A 12,229-nucleotide genomic window follows, 5' to 3' on the forward strand; every position below is an offset into this window, starting at 1 on the left:
ACTTTACATGACCGTCAGCTCTTGAGCACCGTTCACTCATCGTCAGGCAGACTTTTGGATTAAGCTGAACTTCCAGCTTTACATCTGCCTACCTGTGACTTCCTTGTCATTAATTATTTTGTCTATGTCCTTGTTAATGATGAAAAAAAAAACACCAATTAAAGCCACTCAGCCTTTCCTTTCTCTCTCTCTCTATGTGACATCACAATAGATTTTCTCAAAAAGCAATTCAAATTGTTCTAACCATTGGTGGGACCAACCCGTGGCCTTTTACCATCCACGTGTCCAAAATGCAGTACGCATGCCAATGTTGTTAACAGACATACGTGTTGGTAGCTCTACATGTCCAACTGGTACAGTGTGAGGTTTCCTCTTTGGTGGACCTTAAAGAGTTGAAAAAGCCACAACCGAACTGGTATCTTTGTCAACGTCCTTGTTTCTGGATCTATGCTGCATGTGTGTCAGAATCCTTCGGTAGCTCAGATGGTAGAGCGGAGGACTGTAGAGGTTAAAGCAGCAATCCTTAGGCCACCGGTTCAAATCCGGTTCGAAGGAAGCTTCTTTTTTTCCAGGATATTACTGCCTTTAATGTCATGATGAGCAAAAACTTTTCTGTTTTCCCTGACCGGGAATCGAACCCGGGCCGCGGCGGTGAGAGCGCCGAATCCTAGCCACTAGACCATCAGGGACAGCGATGTTATGCTAATGAATGAAGGCTTTTACATGAGTTCTGGCTGGCCGTTATTCATGAGTGAAGAAAGACCAGAATGTGGGTTATTCGTGACCACACCAGAACATGTGGACCTTTTTGTGTCAAGACTGTCAAATGCTTCCCATGTCAGAGGTCAAGAATATCTGGACATGTTCTGAATCACAGAGCAAGGCTAAACGTAGCCTGGATAGCTCAGTCGGTAGAGCATCAGACTTTTAATCTGAGGGTCCAGGGTTCAAGTCCCTGTTCAGGCGTTGAACTTTACATGACCGTCAGCTCTTGAGCACCGTTCACTCATCGTCAGGCAGACTTTTGGATTAAGCTGAACTTCCAGCTTTACATCTGCCTACCTGTGACTTCCTTGTCATTAATTATTTTGTCTATGTCCTTGTTAATGATGAAAAAAAAAACACCAATTAAAGCCACTCAGCCTTTCCTTTCTCTCTCTCTCTATGTGACATCACAATAGATTTTCTCAAAAAGCAATTCAAATTGTTCTAACCATTGGTGGGACCAACCCGTGGCCTTTTACCATCCACGTGTCCAAAATGCAGTACGCATGCCAATGTTGTTAACAGACATACGTGTTGGTAGCTCTACATGTCCAACTGGTACAGTGTGAGGTTTCCTCTTTGGTGGACCTTAAAGAGTTGAAAAAGCCACAACCGAACTGGTATCTTTGTCAACGTCCTTGTTTCTGGATCTATGCTGCATGTGCGTCAGAATCCTTCGGTAGCTCAGATGGTAGAGCGGAGGACTGTAGAGGTTAAAGCAGCAATCCTTAGGCCACCGGTTCAAATCCGGTTCGAAGGAAGCTTCTTTTTTTCCAGGATATTACTGCCTTTAATGTCATGATGAGCAAAAAGTTTTCTGTTTTCCCTGACCGGGAATCGAACCCGGGCCGCGGCGGTGAGAGCGCCGAATCCTAGCCACTAGACCATCAGGGACAGCGATGTTATGCTAATGGATGAAGGCTTTTACATGAGTTCTGGCTGGCCGTTATTCATGAGTGAAGAAAGACCAGAATGTGGGTTATTCGTGACCACACCAGAACATGTGGACCTTTTTGTGTCAAGACTGTCAAATGCTTCCCATGTCAGAGGTCAAGAATATCTGGACATGTTCTGAATCACAGAGCAAGGCTAAACGTAGCCTGGATAGCTCAGTCGGTAGAGCATCAGACTTTTAATCTGAGGGTCCAGGGTTCAAGTCCCTGTTCAGGTGTTGAACTTTACATGACCGTCAGCTCTTGAGCACCGTTCACTCATCGTCAGGCAGACTTTTGGATTAAGCTGAACTTCCAGCTTTACATCTGCCTACCTGTGACTTCCTTGTCATTAATTATTTTGTCTATGTCCTTGTTAATGATGAAAAAAAAAACACCAATTAAAGCCACTCAGCCTTTCCTTTCTCTCTCTCTCTATGTGACATCACAATAGATTTTCTCAAAAAGCAATTCAAATTGTTCTAACCATTGGTGGGACCAACCCGTGGCCTTTTACCATCCACGTGTCCAAAATGCAGTACGCATGCCAATGTTGTTAACAGACATACGTGTTGGTAGCTCTACATGTCCAACTGGTACAGTGTGAGGTTTCCTCTTTGGTGGACCTTAAAGAGTTGAAAAAGCCACAACCGAACTGGTATCTTTGTCAACGTCCTTGTTTCTGGATCTATGCTGCATGTGCGTCAGAATCCTTCGGTAGCTCAGATGGTAGAGCGGAGGACTGTAGAGGTTAAAGCAGCAATCCTTAGGCCACCGGTTCAAATCCGGTTCGAAGGAAGCTTCTTTTTTTCCAGGATATTACTGCCTTTAATGTCATGATGAGCAAAAAGTTTTCTGTTTTCCCTGACCGGGAATCGAACCCGGGCCGCGGCGGTGAGAGCGCCGAATCCTAGCCACTAGACCATCAGGGACAGCGATGTTATGCTAATGGATGAAGGCTTTTACATGAGTTCTGGCTGGCCGTTATTCATGAGTGAAGAAAGACCAGAATGTGGGTTATTCGTGACCACACCAGAACATGTGGACCTTTTTGTGTCAAGACTGTCAAATGCTTCCCATGTCAGAGGTCAAGAATATCTGGACATGTTCTGAATCACAGAGCAAGGCTAAACGTAGCCTGGATAGCTCAGTCGGTAGAGCATCAGACTTTTAATCTGAGGGTCCAGGGTTCAAGTCCCTGTTCAGGCGTTGAACTTTACATGACCGTCAGAAAACACCAATTAAAGCCACTCAGCCTTTCCTTTCTCTCTCTCTCTATGTGACATCACAATAGATTTTCTCAAAAAGCAATTCAAATTGTTCTAACCATTGGTGGGACCAACCCGTGGCCTTTTACCATCCACGTGTCCAAAATGCAGTACGCATGCCAATGTTGTTAACAGACATACGTGTTGGTAGCTCTACATGTCCAACTGGTACAGTGTGAGGTTTCCTCTTTGGTGGACCTTAAAGAGTTGAAAAAGCCACAACCGAACTGGTATCTTTGTCAACGTCCTTGTTTCTGGATCTATGCTGCATGTGCGTCAGAATCCTTCGGTAGCTCAGATGGTAGAGCGGAGGACTGTAGAGGTTAAAGCAGCAATCCTTAGGCCACCGGTTCAAATCCGGTTCGAAGGAAGCTTCTTTTTTTCCAGGATATTACTGCCTTTAATGTCATGATGGGCAAAAAGTTTTCTGTTTTCCCTGACCGGGAATCGAACCCGGGCCGCGGCGGTGAGAGCGCCGAATCCTAGCCACTAGACCATCAGGGACAGCGATGTTATGCTAATGAATGAAGGCTTTTACATGAGTTCTGGCTGGCCGTTATTCATGAGTGAAGAAAGACCAGAATGTGGGTTATTCGTGACCACACCAGAACATGTGGACCTTTTTGTGTCAAGACTGTCAAATGCTTCCCATGTCAGAGGTCAAGAATATCTGGACATGTTCTGAATCACAGAGCAAGGCTAAACGTAGCCTGGATAGCTCAGTCGGTAGAGCATCAGACTTTTAATCTGAGGGTCCAGGGTTCAAGTCCCTGTTCAGGCGTTGAACTTTACATGACCGTCAGCTCTTGAGCACCGTTCACTCATCGTCAGGCAGACTTTTGGATTAAGCTGAACTTCCAGCTTTACATCTGCCTACCTGTGACTTCCTTGTCATTAATTATTTTGTCTATGTCCTTGTTAATGATGACAAAAAAAACAACAATTAAAGCCACTCAGCCTTTCCTTTCTCTCTCTCTCTATGTGACATCACAATAGATTTTCTCAAAAAGCAATTCAAATTGTTCTAACCATTGGTGGGACCAACCCGTGGCCTTTTACCATCCACGTGTCCAAAATGCAGTACGCATGCCAATGTTGTTAACAGACATACGTGTTGGTAGCTCTACATGTCCAACTGGTACAGTGTGAGGTTTCCTCTTTGGTGGACCTTAAAGAGTTGAAAAAGCCACAACCGAACTGGTATCTTTGTCAACGTCCTTGTTTCTGGATCTATGCTGCATGTGTGTCAGAATCCTTCGGTAGCTCAGATGGTAGAGCGGAGGACTGTAGAGGTTAAAGCAGCAATCCTTAGGCCACCGGTTCAAATCCGGTTCGAAGGAAGCTTCTTTTTTTTCCAGGATATTACTGCCCTTAATGTCATGATGAGCAAAAAGTTTTCTGTTTTCCCTGACCGGGAATCGAACCCGGGCCGCGGCGGTGAGAGCGCCGAATCCTAGCCACTAGACCATCAGGGACAGCGATGTTATGCTAATGGATGAAGGCTTTTACATGAGTTCTGGCTGGCCGTTATTCATGAGTGAAGAAAGACCAGAATGTGGGTTATTCGTGACCACACCAGAACATGTGGACCTTTTTGTGTCAAGACTGTCAAATGCTTCCCATGTCAGAGGTCAAGAATATCTGGACATGTTCTGAATCACAGAGCAAGGCTAAACGTAGCCTGGATAGCTCAGTCGGTAGAGCATCAGACTTTTAATCTGAGGGTCCAGGGTTCAAGTCCCTGTTCAGGCGTTGAACTTTACATGACCGTCAGCTCTTGAGCACCGTTCACTCATCGTCAGGCAGGCTTTTGGATTAAGCTGAACTTCCAGCTTTACGTCTGCCTACCTGTGACTTCCTTGTCATTAATTATTTTGTCTATATATGCTTCCATTACCACACATCATTAATAAACATGGTATTAGTTATCATCAATATGCAGATGACACTCAACTTTATATCTCGCTAGAACCTAAAGCCCTAAAATCAATTTGCTCACTGTTTGACTGCATAGATGATATACAGACATGGATGTCTGACAATTTTCTGCAGTTAAATAAACAGAAGACAGAGGTTCTTGTTCTTGGCAGTGATTCACAAAGGAATGATGTCCAGACTTATTTAAATCAAATGAATCTGAAAGCCAGACAATGTGTTAAGAACCTGGGCGTCACCTTTGATAATGAGCTCAGCTTCAAATCACACATCATGACTACATGCAAGACAGCTTACTTTCATCTTCGAAACATCGCTAAGGTCCGAGATATGCTCTCTCCTGCTGACAGTGAAAAACTTGTCCATGCATTTATCACATCAAGGCTAGATTATTGTAACGCTGTTCTATCTGCTCTTCCAAAGAGCTCTATTTCGCACCTACAGCGAGTTCAGAACGCGGCTGCAAGGGTTCTGACCCGCAGGAGAAAGAGAGATCATATTACACCTGCACTCCACTCACTGCACTGGTTACCTGTCAGCTTTAGAATAGATTTTAAGGTTCTAGTCATGGTTTTTAAATGTCTTCATGGTCTTGCCCCTCTTTACCTAAGTGAAATGATGGTTAGATATGTTCCAGTCAGGTCTCTCAGGTCTTCAAACAGTAATCTACTGGTGATTCCTAAAAGCCGATTAAAGATTGGCGAGGGTGCTTTTAGCCACTATGGCCCAAAGCTCTGGAATTCTCTTCCTGAAGAGCTCAGAGGCATTTCATCCCTGCATAGTTTTAAGAGCAGTCTCAAAACATTCCTGTTTAGATCCGCTTTTAGTTAAAACTATTAAGATAGAGTTTCTTATCTTATTTACTTTACTTTTTATTATCTTACTTACTTCACTTTTTACTTTTTATGTTATTTTAATATTTTTATCTTTAATTTCTTTTAAAATTTTCTTCTGTCTTTTTGTCTTTGTCTTATCTCCTTTTAATGTTTCTTTTATTTATACTGTAAAGCACTTTGAGTTACATGTATGTATGAAAGGTGCTATACAAATAAAGATTATTATTATTATTATTATTATTATGTCCTTGTTAATGATGACAAAAAAAACAACAATTAAAGCCACTCAGCCTTTCCTTTCTCTCTCTCTCTATGTGACATCACAATAGATTTTCTCAAAAAGCAATTCAAATTGTTCTAACCATTGGTGGGACCAACCCGTGGCCTTTTACCATCCACGTGTCCAAAATGCAGTACGCATGCCAATGTTGTTAACAGACATACGTGTTGGTAGCTCTACATGTCCAACTGGTACAGTGTGAGGTTTCCTCTTTGGTGGACCTTAAAGAGTTGAAAAAGCCACAACCGAACTGGTATCTTTGTCAACGTCCTTGTTTCTGGATCTATGCTGCATGTGCGTCAGAATCCTTCGGTAGCTCAGATGGTAGAGCGGAGGACTGTAGAGGTTAAAGCAGCAATCCTTAGGCCACCGGTTCAAATCCGGTTCGAAGGAAGCTTCTTTTTTTCCAGGATATTACTGCCTTTAATGTCATGATGGGCAAAAAGTTTTCTGTTTTCCCTGACCGGGAATCGAACCCGGGCCGCGGCGGTGAGAGCGCCGAATCCTAGCCACTAGACCATCAGGGACAGCGATGTTATGCTAATGAATGAAGGCTTTTACATGAGTTCTGGCTGGCCGTTATTCATGAGTGAAGAAAGACCAGAATGTGGGTTATTCGTGACCACACCAGAACATGTGGACCTTTTTGTGTCAAGACTGTCAAATGCTTCCCATGTCAGAGGTCAAGAATATCTGGACATGTTCTGAATCACAGAGCAAGGCTAAACGTAGCCTGGATAGCTCAGTCGGTAGAGCATCAGACTTTTAATCTGAGGGTCCAGGGTTCAAGTCCCTGTTCAGGCGTTGAACTTTACATGACCGTCAGCTCTTGAGCACCGTTCACTCATCGTCAGGCAGACTTTTGGATTAAGCTGAACTTCCAGCTTTACATCTGCCTACCTGTGACTTCCTTGTCATTAATTATTTTGTCTATGTCCTTGTTAATGATGAAAAAAAAAACACCAATTAAAGCCACTCAGCCTTTCCTTTCTCTCTCTCTCTATGTGACATCACAATAGATTTTCTCAAAAAGCAATTCAAATTGTTCTAACCATTGGTGGGACCAACCCGTGGCCTTTTCCATCCACGTGTCCAAAATGCAGTACGCATGCCAATGTTGTTAACAGACATACGTGTTGGTAGCTCTACATGTCCAACTGGTACAGTGTGAGGTTTCCTCTTTGGTGGACCTTAAAGAGTTGAAAAAGCCACAACCGAACTGGTATCTTTGTCAACGTCCTTGTTTCTGGATCTATGCTGCATGTGCGTCAGAATCCTTCGGTAGCTCAGATGGTAGAGCGGAGGACTGTAGAGGTTAAAGCAGCAATCCTTAGGCCACCGGTTCAAATTCGGTTCGAAGGAAGCTTCTTTTTTTTCCAGGATATTACTGCCTTTAATGTCATGATGAGCAAAAAGTTTTCTGTTTTCCCTGACCGGGAATCGAACCCGGGCCGCGGCGGTGAGAGCGCCGAATCCTAGCCACTAGACCATCAGGGACAGCGATGTTATGCTAATGGATGAAGGCCTTTACATGAGTTCTGGCTGGCCGTTATTCATGAGTGAAGAAAGACCAGAATGTGGGTTATTCGTGACCACACCAGAACATGTGGACCTTTTTGTGTCAAGACTGTCAAATGCTTCCCATGTCAGAGGTCAAGAATATCTGGACATGTTCTGAATCACAGAGCAAGGCTAAACGTAGCCTGGATAGCTCAGTCGGTAGAGCATCAGACTTTTAATCTGAGGGTCCAGGGTTCAAGTCCCTGTTCAGGCGTTGAACTTTACATGACCGTCAGCTCTTGAGCACCGTTCAGTCATCGTCAGGCAGGCTTTTGGATTAAGCTGAACTTCCAGCTTTACGTCTGCCTACCTGTGACTTCCTTGTCATTAATTATTTTGTCTATGTCCTTGTTAATGATGACAAAAAAAACAATTAAAGCCACTCAGCCTTTCCTTTCTCTCTCTCTCTATGTGACATCACAATAGATTTTCTCAAAAAGCAATTCAAATTGTTCTAACCATTGGTGGGACCAACCCGTGGCCTTTTACCATCCACGTGTCCAAAATGCAGTACGCATGCCAATGTTGTTAACAGACATACGTGTTGGTAGCTCTACATGTCCAACTGGTACAGTGTGAGGTTTCCTCTTTGGTGGACCTTAAAGAGTTGAAAAAGCCACAACCGAACTGGTATCTTTGTCAACGTCCTTGTTTCTGGATCTATGCTGCATGTGCGTCAGAATCCTTCGGTAGCTCAGATGGTAGAGCAGAGGACTGTAGAGGTTAAAGCAGCAATCCTTAGGCCACCTGATCAAATCCGGTTCGAAGGAAGCTTCTTTTTTTCCAGGATATTACTGCCTTTAATGTCATGATGGGCAAATAGTTTTCTGTTTTCCCTGACCGGGAATCGAACCCGGGCCGCGGCGGTGAGAGCGCCGAATCCTAGCCACTAGACCATCAGGGACAGCGATGTTATGCTAATGAATGAAGGCTTTTACATGAGTTCTGGCTGGCCGTTATTCATGAGTGAAGAAAGACCAGAATGTGGGTTATTCGTGACCACACCAGAACATGTGGACCTTTTTGTGTCAAGACTGTCAAATGCTTCCCATGTCAGAGGTCAAGAATATCTGGACATGTTCTGAATCACAGAGCAAGGCTAAACGTAACCTGGATAGCTCAGTCGGTAGAGCATCAGACTTTTAATCTGAGGGTCCAGGGTTCAAGTCCCTGTTCAGGCGTTGAACTTTACATGACCGTCAGCTCTTGAGCACCGTTCACTCATCGTCAGGCAGACTTTTGGATTAAGCTGAACTTCCAGCTTTACATCATCCTACCTGTGACTTCCTTGTCATTAATTATTTTGTCTATGTCCTTGTTAATGATGAAAAAAAAAACACCAATTAAAGCCACTCAGCCTTTCCTTTCTCTCTCTCTCTATGTGACATCACAATAGATTTTCTCAAAAAGCAATTCAAATTGTTCTAACCATTGGTGGGACCAACCCGTGGCCTTTTACCATCCACGTGTCCAAAATGCAGTACGCATGCCAATGTTGTTAACAGACATACGTGTTGGTAGCTCTACATGTCCAACTGGTACAGTGTGAGGTTTCCTCTTTGGTGGACCTTAAAGAGTTGAAAAAGCCACAACCGAACTGGTATCTTTGTCAACGTCCTTGTTTCTGGATCTATGCTGCATGTGCGTCAGAATCCTTCGGTAGCTCAGATGGTAGAGCGGAGGACTGTAGAGGTTAAAGCAGCAATCCTTAGGCCACCGGTTCAAATTCGGTTCGAAGGAAGCTTCTTTTTTTTCCAGGATATTACTGCCTTTAATGTCATGATGAGCAAAAAGTTTTCTGTTTTCCCTGACCGGGAATCGAACCCGGGCCGCGGCGGTGAGAGCGCCGAATCCTAGCCACTAGACCATCAGGGACAGCGATGTTATGCTAATGGATGAAGGCCTTTACATGAGTTCTGGCTGGCCGTTATTCATGAGTGAAGAAAGACCAGAATGTGGGTTATTCGTGACCACACCAGAACATGTGGACCTTTTTGTGTCAAGACTGTCAAATGCTTCCCATGTCAGAGGTCAAGAATATCTGGACATGTTCTGAATCACAGAGCAAGGCTAAACGTAGCCTGGATAGCTCAGTCGGTAGAGCATCAGACTTTTAATCTGAGGGTCCAGGGTTCAAGTCCCTGTTCAGGCGTTGAACTTTACATGACCGTCAGCTCTTGAGCACCGTTCAGTCATCGTCAGGCAGGCTTTTGGATTAAGCTGAACTTCCAGCTTTACGTCTGCCTACCTGTGACTTCCTTGTCATTAATTATTTTGTCTATGTCCTTGTTAATGATGACAAAAAAAACACCAATTAAAGCCACTCAGCCTTTCCTTTCTCTCTCTCTCTATGTGACATCACAATAGATTTTCTCAAAAAGCAATTCAAATTGTTCTAACCATTGGTGGGACCAACCCGTGGCCTTTTACCATCCACGTGTCCAAAATGCAGTACGCATGCCAATGTTGTTAACAGACATACGTGTTGGTAGCTCTACATGTCCAACTGGTACAGTGTGAGGTTTCCTCTTTGGTGGACCTTAAAGAGTTGAAAAAGCCACAACCGAACTGGTATCTTTGTCAACGTCCTTGTTTCTGGATCTATGCTGCATGTGCGTCAGAATCCTTCGGTAGCTCAGATGGTAGAGCGGAGGACTGTAGAGGTTAAAGCAGCAATCCTTAGGCCACCGGTTCAAATCCGGTTCGAAGGAAGCTTCTTTTTTTCCAGGATATTACTGCCCTTAATGTCATGATGAGCAAAAAGTTTTCTGTTTTCCCTGACCGGGAATCGAACCCGGGCCGCGGCAGTGAGAGCGCCGAATCCTAGCCACTAGACCATCAGGGACAGCTATGTTATGCTAATGAATGAAGGCTTTTTCATGAGTTCTGGCTGGCCGTTATTCATGAGTGAAGAAAGACCAGAATGTGGGTTATTCGTGACCACACCAGAACATGTGGACCTTTTTGTGTCAAGACTGTCAAATGCTTCCCATGTCAGAGGTCAAGAATATCTGGACATGTTCTGAATCACAGAGCAAGGCTAAACGTAGCCTGGATAGCTCAGTCGGTAGAGCATCAGACTTTTAATCTGAGGGTCCAGGGTTCAAGTCCCTGTTCAGGCGTTGAACTTTACATGACCGTCAGCTCTTGAGCACCGTTCACTCATCGTCAGGCAGACTTTTGGATTAAGCTGAACTTCCAGCTTTACATCTGCCTACCTGTGACTTCCTTGTCATTAATTATTTTGTCTATGTCCTTGTTAATGATGAAAAAAAAAACACCAATTAAAGCCACTCAGCCTTTCCTTTCTCTCTCTCTCTATGTGACATCACAATAGATTTTCTCAAAAAGCAATTCAAATTGTTCTAACCATTGGTGGGACCAACCCGTGGCCTTTTACCATCCACGTGTCCAAAATGCAGTACGCATGCCAATGTTGTTAACAGACATACGTGTGGTAGCTCTACATGTCCAACTGGTACAGTGTGAGGTTTCCTCTTTGGTGGACCTTAAAGAGTTGAAAAAGCCACAACCGAACTGGTATCTTTGTCAACGTCCTTGTTTCTGGATCTATGCTGCATGTGCGTCAGAATCCTTCGGTAGCTCAGATGGTAGAGCGGAGGACTGTAGAGGTTAAAGCAGCAATCCTTAGGCCACCGGTTCAAATCCGGTTCGAAGGAAGCTTCTTTTTTTCCAGGATATTACTGCCTTTAATGTCATGATGAGCAAAAAGTTTTCTGTTTTCCCTGACCGGGAATCGAACCCGGGCCGCGGCGGTGAGAGCGCCGAATCCTAGCCACTAGACCATCAGGGACAGCGATGTTATGCTAATGGATGAAGGCTTTTACATGAGTTCTGGCTGGCCGTTATTCATGAGTGAAGAAAGACCAGAATGTGGGTTATTCGTGACCACACCAGAACATGTGGACCTTTTTGTGTCAAGACTGTCAAATGCTTCCCATGTCAGAGGTCAAGAATATCTGGACATGTTCTGAATCACAGAGCAAGGCTAAACGTAGCCTGGATAGCTCAGTCGGTAGAGCATCAGACTTTTAATCTGAGGGTCCAGGGTTCAAGTCCCTGTTCAGGCGTTGAACTTTACATGACCGTCAGCTCTTGAGCACCGTTCACTCATCGTCAGGCAGGCTTTTGGATTAAGCTGAACTTCCAGCTTTACGTCTGCCTACCTGTGACTTCCTTGTCATTAATTATTTTGTCTATGTCCTTGTTAATGATGACAAAAAAAACAATTAAAGCCACTCAGCCTTTCCTTTCTCTCTCTCTCTATGTGACATCACAATAGATTTTCTCAAAAAGCAATTCAAATTGTTCTAACCATTGGTGGGACCAACCCGTGGCCTTTTACCATCCACGTGTCCAAAATGCAGTACGCATGCCAATGTTGTTAACAGACATACGTGTTGGTAGCTCTACATGTCCAACTGGTACAGTGTGAGGTTTCCTCTTTGGTGGACCTTAAAGAGTTGAAAAAGCCACAACCGAACTGGTATCTTTGTCAACGTCCTTGTTTCTGGATCTATGCTGCATGTGCGTCAGAATCCTTCGGTAGCTCAGATGGTAGAGCGGAGGACTGTAGAGGTTAAAGCAGCAATCCTTAGGCCACCGGTTCAAATCCGGTTCGAAGGAAGCTTC

General features: G+C 44.3%; 29 non-coding genes across 29 annotated transcripts; 18 read left to right on the top strand and 11 right to left on the bottom strand.

The window, feature by feature from the left end:
* The first annotated feature begins 468 nt into the window (after positions 1-468).
* trnay-gua (transfer RNA tyrosine (anticodon GUA)) lies at positions 469-555 on the top strand. The gene is given in 2 exon segments: positions 469-505; positions 520-555. It is a non-coding gene; the product is annotated as a tRNA-Tyr (tRNA).
* Positions 556-617: 62 nt separating this feature from the next.
* trnae-cuc (transfer RNA glutamic acid (anticodon CUC)) lies at positions 618-689 on the bottom strand. The gene has a single exon. It is a non-coding gene; the product is annotated as a tRNA-Glu (tRNA).
* Positions 690-893: 204 nt separating this feature from the next.
* Positions 894-966, top strand: trnak-uuu (transfer RNA lysine (anticodon UUU)). Its single transcript has one exon. It is a non-coding gene; the product is annotated as a tRNA-Lys (tRNA).
* Positions 967-1,438: 472 nt separating this feature from the next.
* trnay-gua (transfer RNA tyrosine (anticodon GUA)) lies at positions 1,439-1,525 on the top strand. The gene is given in 2 exon segments: positions 1,439-1,475; positions 1,490-1,525. It is a non-coding gene; the product is annotated as a tRNA-Tyr (tRNA).
* A 62-nt stretch (positions 1,526-1,587) lies between these two features.
* Positions 1,588-1,659, bottom strand: trnae-cuc (transfer RNA glutamic acid (anticodon CUC)). The gene has a single exon. It is a non-coding gene; the product is annotated as a tRNA-Glu (tRNA).
* Positions 1,660-2,408: 749 nt separating this feature from the next.
* On the top strand, positions 2,409-2,495 carry trnay-gua (transfer RNA tyrosine (anticodon GUA)). The gene is given in 2 exon segments: positions 2,409-2,445; positions 2,460-2,495. It is a non-coding gene; the product is annotated as a tRNA-Tyr (tRNA).
* A 62-nt stretch (positions 2,496-2,557) lies between these two features.
* On the bottom strand, positions 2,558-2,629 carry trnae-cuc (transfer RNA glutamic acid (anticodon CUC)). Its single transcript has one exon. It is a non-coding gene; the product is annotated as a tRNA-Glu (tRNA).
* Positions 2,630-2,833: 204 nt separating this feature from the next.
* trnak-uuu (transfer RNA lysine (anticodon UUU)) lies at positions 2,834-2,906 on the top strand. Its single transcript has one exon. It is a non-coding gene; the product is annotated as a tRNA-Lys (tRNA).
* A 342-nt stretch (positions 2,907-3,248) lies between these two features.
* Positions 3,249-3,335, top strand: trnay-gua (transfer RNA tyrosine (anticodon GUA)). The gene is given in 2 exon segments: positions 3,249-3,285; positions 3,300-3,335. It is a non-coding gene; the product is annotated as a tRNA-Tyr (tRNA).
* Positions 3,336-3,397: 62 nt separating this feature from the next.
* trnae-cuc (transfer RNA glutamic acid (anticodon CUC)) lies at positions 3,398-3,469 on the bottom strand. Its single transcript has one exon. It is a non-coding gene; the product is annotated as a tRNA-Glu (tRNA).
* Positions 3,470-3,673: 204 nt separating this feature from the next.
* On the top strand, positions 3,674-3,746 carry trnak-uuu (transfer RNA lysine (anticodon UUU)). The gene has a single exon. It is a non-coding gene; the product is annotated as a tRNA-Lys (tRNA).
* Positions 3,747-4,218: 472 nt separating this feature from the next.
* trnay-gua (transfer RNA tyrosine (anticodon GUA)) lies at positions 4,219-4,305 on the top strand. The gene is given in 2 exon segments: positions 4,219-4,255; positions 4,270-4,305. It is a non-coding gene; the product is annotated as a tRNA-Tyr (tRNA).
* Positions 4,306-4,368: 63 nt separating this feature from the next.
* On the bottom strand, positions 4,369-4,440 carry trnae-cuc (transfer RNA glutamic acid (anticodon CUC)). The gene has a single exon. It is a non-coding gene; the product is annotated as a tRNA-Glu (tRNA).
* A 204-nt stretch (positions 4,441-4,644) lies between these two features.
* trnak-uuu (transfer RNA lysine (anticodon UUU)) lies at positions 4,645-4,717 on the top strand. Its single transcript has one exon. It is a non-coding gene; the product is annotated as a tRNA-Lys (tRNA).
* A 1,605-nt stretch (positions 4,718-6,322) lies between these two features.
* trnay-gua (transfer RNA tyrosine (anticodon GUA)) lies at positions 6,323-6,409 on the top strand. The gene is given in 2 exon segments: positions 6,323-6,359; positions 6,374-6,409. It is a non-coding gene; the product is annotated as a tRNA-Tyr (tRNA).
* A 62-nt stretch (positions 6,410-6,471) lies between these two features.
* trnae-cuc (transfer RNA glutamic acid (anticodon CUC)) lies at positions 6,472-6,543 on the bottom strand. The gene has a single exon. It is a non-coding gene; the product is annotated as a tRNA-Glu (tRNA).
* A 204-nt stretch (positions 6,544-6,747) lies between these two features.
* Positions 6,748-6,820, top strand: trnak-uuu (transfer RNA lysine (anticodon UUU)). Its single transcript has one exon. It is a non-coding gene; the product is annotated as a tRNA-Lys (tRNA).
* Positions 6,821-7,441: 621 nt separating this feature from the next.
* On the bottom strand, positions 7,442-7,513 carry trnae-cuc (transfer RNA glutamic acid (anticodon CUC)). The gene has a single exon. It is a non-coding gene; the product is annotated as a tRNA-Glu (tRNA).
* Positions 7,514-7,717: 204 nt separating this feature from the next.
* trnak-uuu (transfer RNA lysine (anticodon UUU)) lies at positions 7,718-7,790 on the top strand. Its single transcript has one exon. It is a non-coding gene; the product is annotated as a tRNA-Lys (tRNA).
* A 618-nt stretch (positions 7,791-8,408) lies between these two features.
* trnae-cuc (transfer RNA glutamic acid (anticodon CUC)) lies at positions 8,409-8,480 on the bottom strand. The gene has a single exon. It is a non-coding gene; the product is annotated as a tRNA-Glu (tRNA).
* Positions 8,481-9,379: 899 nt separating this feature from the next.
* On the bottom strand, positions 9,380-9,451 carry trnae-cuc (transfer RNA glutamic acid (anticodon CUC)). Its single transcript has one exon. It is a non-coding gene; the product is annotated as a tRNA-Glu (tRNA).
* A 204-nt stretch (positions 9,452-9,655) lies between these two features.
* Positions 9,656-9,728, top strand: trnak-uuu (transfer RNA lysine (anticodon UUU)). The gene has a single exon. It is a non-coding gene; the product is annotated as a tRNA-Lys (tRNA).
* A 472-nt stretch (positions 9,729-10,200) lies between these two features.
* trnay-gua (transfer RNA tyrosine (anticodon GUA)) lies at positions 10,201-10,287 on the top strand. The gene is given in 2 exon segments: positions 10,201-10,237; positions 10,252-10,287. It is a non-coding gene; the product is annotated as a tRNA-Tyr (tRNA).
* A 62-nt stretch (positions 10,288-10,349) lies between these two features.
* trnae-cuc (transfer RNA glutamic acid (anticodon CUC)) lies at positions 10,350-10,421 on the bottom strand. The gene has a single exon. It is a non-coding gene; the product is annotated as a tRNA-Glu (tRNA).
* A 204-nt stretch (positions 10,422-10,625) lies between these two features.
* Positions 10,626-10,698, top strand: trnak-uuu (transfer RNA lysine (anticodon UUU)). The gene has a single exon. It is a non-coding gene; the product is annotated as a tRNA-Lys (tRNA).
* A 471-nt stretch (positions 10,699-11,169) lies between these two features.
* Positions 11,170-11,256, top strand: trnay-gua (transfer RNA tyrosine (anticodon GUA)). Its single transcript is given in 2 exon segments — positions 11,170-11,206; positions 11,221-11,256. It is a non-coding gene; the product is annotated as a tRNA-Tyr (tRNA).
* A 62-nt stretch (positions 11,257-11,318) lies between these two features.
* Positions 11,319-11,390, bottom strand: trnae-cuc (transfer RNA glutamic acid (anticodon CUC)). Its single transcript has one exon. It is a non-coding gene; the product is annotated as a tRNA-Glu (tRNA).
* Positions 11,391-11,594: 204 nt separating this feature from the next.
* trnak-uuu (transfer RNA lysine (anticodon UUU)) lies at positions 11,595-11,667 on the top strand. Its single transcript has one exon. It is a non-coding gene; the product is annotated as a tRNA-Lys (tRNA).
* A 469-nt stretch (positions 11,668-12,136) lies between these two features.
* On the top strand, positions 12,137-12,223 carry trnay-gua (transfer RNA tyrosine (anticodon GUA)). Its single transcript is given in 2 exon segments — positions 12,137-12,173; positions 12,188-12,223. It is a non-coding gene; the product is annotated as a tRNA-Tyr (tRNA).
* The last annotated feature ends 6 nt before the right edge of the window (positions 12,224-12,229 follow it).

The sequence above is a fragment of the Brachyhypopomus gauderio genome, chromosome 1 (assembly GCF_052324685.1).
Source record: "Brachyhypopomus gauderio isolate BG-103 chromosome 1, BGAUD_0.2, whole genome shotgun sequence".
In the NCBI taxonomy this organism is placed as follows: domain Eukaryota; kingdom Metazoa; phylum Chordata; class Actinopteri; order Gymnotiformes; family Hypopomidae; genus Brachyhypopomus; species Brachyhypopomus gauderio.